The sequence below is a fragment of the Dermacentor albipictus genome, unplaced genomic scaffold (assembly GCF_038994185.2).
Source record: "Dermacentor albipictus isolate Rhodes 1998 colony unplaced genomic scaffold, USDA_Dalb.pri_finalv2 scaffold_190, whole genome shotgun sequence".
In the NCBI taxonomy this organism is placed as follows: Eukaryota; Metazoa; Arthropoda; class Arachnida; order Ixodida; family Ixodidae; genus Dermacentor; species Dermacentor albipictus.
Genome location: NW_027225744.1, coordinates 21,377 through 24,048, shown reverse-complemented (window position 1 = coordinate 24,048; position 2,672 = coordinate 21,377).

Genomic DNA, 2,672 nt, shown 5'->3' with positions numbered 1-2,672 from the left:
CGAAGAGAGGCCGCGCTGCCCGTGAGCCAATCGGCGCGCGTTTCGCCTCCTCGCCCTCTTTTTTGCGGCGCGGCTTCCTCGCTCGGTCGCGGCGCAGGGACTCGGCATTCGCTCTCCTGACTCGCTTCGAAGCAGCAGCAACAGCCGAGATGTCTGGACGTGGCAAGGGCGGCAAGGGGCTCGGCAAGGGTGGCGCGAAGCGTCATCGTAAGGTGTTGCGTGACAACATCCAAGGCATCACCAAGCCTGCCATCCGTCGCCTCGCTCGCCGTGGTGGTGTCAAGCGTATCTCTGGCCTGATCTACGAGGAGACACGCGGTGTGCTCAAGGTGTTCCTCGAGAACGTGATCCGGGACGCCGTCACCTACACTGAGCACGCCAAGCGCAAGACCGTGACCGCCATGGACGTGGTGTATGCCCTCAAGCGTCAGGGCCGCACCCTCTACGGTTTCGGAGGCTAAGCAGCACGCGTGCGCGCCGTCGTCTGCAAGCAGCGCATCAGCTCCTCTGAAGAACCCAACAGCCCTCTTCAGGGCTACCCACCTGGTGCTTCGGCAGTGACGCGCAGGATTTGCGATCTCCTGCTCCGTTAGCCCTCTTTTGCATGCCATTATCTCGCATTCGGCCGCACGAGACGCGCGGTGAACTTGGGTCAGGTGAGCGAGCGCAACCGCATGTATTTGCAAGGCGTGGTAGCATTGCTTTTCGCCCTCGCAAGGCGAGCTTTGCTCGATTGCATTTGCGCTCGCCACTGTGTGCTGTGTTGCTCCCATTTCAGTCGCCGTCAGTCTGTCCGAGTTGCGACGTGGCGGTCGTTCGTGCAGCTCAGTTGTCGCCTTTGGTTGGACCCTGGTAGAGGCAACCAGAGTGGAATGATGATTAAAAGCAAGAGGTAATCATAAGCTCGTCGATGCGCATTTTGTCGCTTTGAAGTGGCTCGCTTCCTCTACTCCCTTGGAGAAGAGTACGAGCCGCGCGGCAGCGGGCGCATTTCAGTTAGGTAAGTTTTATATTTGACAAAGATAGCTCATGTGGGTACGCAACAAAGCAAAGCACGAGGAAAATATTGCCGGGCACGGGCCAGTGTGTAACAGCTGAAAGCGAGTTTTCTACAGGCAGCGTTTATTTGTTCTTTCCAGTGCAAGCGTTAAATGATTGAGCCTACTGTGTCTTAGCTCAATTCGCATGGCTTCGTTGGTTTGCGTGTGTGCGTCGGAGAAAGAATAACGAGCCAGTCCTCTTGCCCTACGAGCTGAGCGCCCGTCGTGTCCCTCGTCTAGCCTGCGGTTGTTGCAAGCCACCACCGTGCGATTCACAATTGTGTAACTCTTTTGAGCGACGCAAATGAATGCTAAGGTGAGATTAGCTAGTTAACTTTCGCTAGAACCGAGCTCACTGCGTTGTATTCAAACGGACGAGGGTGCGCGCGGTGGACACCGAGGCGCGTGCTGTTTTCATTGATGCTGTTGTTTGTGATACTTGTGTACAGGGTCACAGTGGGATTTCTTATTAGCGCGCTATAGGTGATAAGCAGTTGGTTCGATGCCTACGTGGCTCTTCTTGCAAGCCAATGCACTCCTTAGTTGACCAGAACAAGCGGAAAATAAAATAGAGGAGCAGAGCGGCGAAGTGTGCTTACTGAGACAGAAATATGCTTGCACAGTGCAGACTCACTTTCTCTCGTTATTTCTATACGACTGGCTCTTTCGTCATGCGTGCGTGTAGGTGATGCTGGGCGACCCTTGTTCGCGCCATATACTTAGATCGGTCAGGAAGCGGGCGCTGGACATGCGCTGTATTTAAAGAAAACAAAACTTTTTCGAGCGACGTATCCGTGCATGCCACACGCCGCGCGAGCTGGGGAAAAAGAGAGAGAGGGATGGGCGATTTGAGCGGTGCATCACGTATTTGTCGAACTCTTCGCCGCCAGAGGGAGCCGCCTGTCCTACATACGAACATTTGTCCTTGTGGCAGCTTATGTCCGGCGTATTACGCGCTGTAAGGCGGTTGCGTAATGGCATGGACGCGCCAAAGTGCACAAGACTACCTCTTGCCGCTGCATCCCTGGAATTTCGTGTATGTGCAAGCTGCTGTACAGAAAGATTCCGAATTCGAACCGGCTCCCTCACTCGTGGCACATGTATTGGCACGCGAAGGTAAGAGAAACTGACACACGCCGGCCGTCGTCATTGCACGGATTTCGCATTCGTGTTGCGCTTAATGAAAGCCAAGCTCGCGCCTATTATTTTACATTTGTCCCACGAAGCCGCCGGGAAATAGCAACGTGAGGTGATGGCCAAACAAGTCAACAAATGGGGAAGGAACAGTCAGAGAAAATGTACGGGCCCCTTGCTTTGAAGAAGCGTGGCACCATTGGTTTATTTCTTTTCGCTTGTCTATGTTTGGATTACTACTGCGAAGTCACTGGCATGTGCGTGCAAAGGGCATAGCCGAGGACCAAGCAAGGCGTACACAGTGATGTGTACGCCTCTCATGACAACAACGGGTTGTCATGAGAGAACTACTGCAGCCATGTAAACAAGGTTCTTGTTGCATGTGAGAAAGAAATGTCTGGTGGTGCTGTGACGTTCCTTTTTTCTTTTTTTTTTTCCTTCCATAATGCTCGAGTACTGGCAGGTTAAGAGGTACAAAGTTTCATATCTCAACAATAC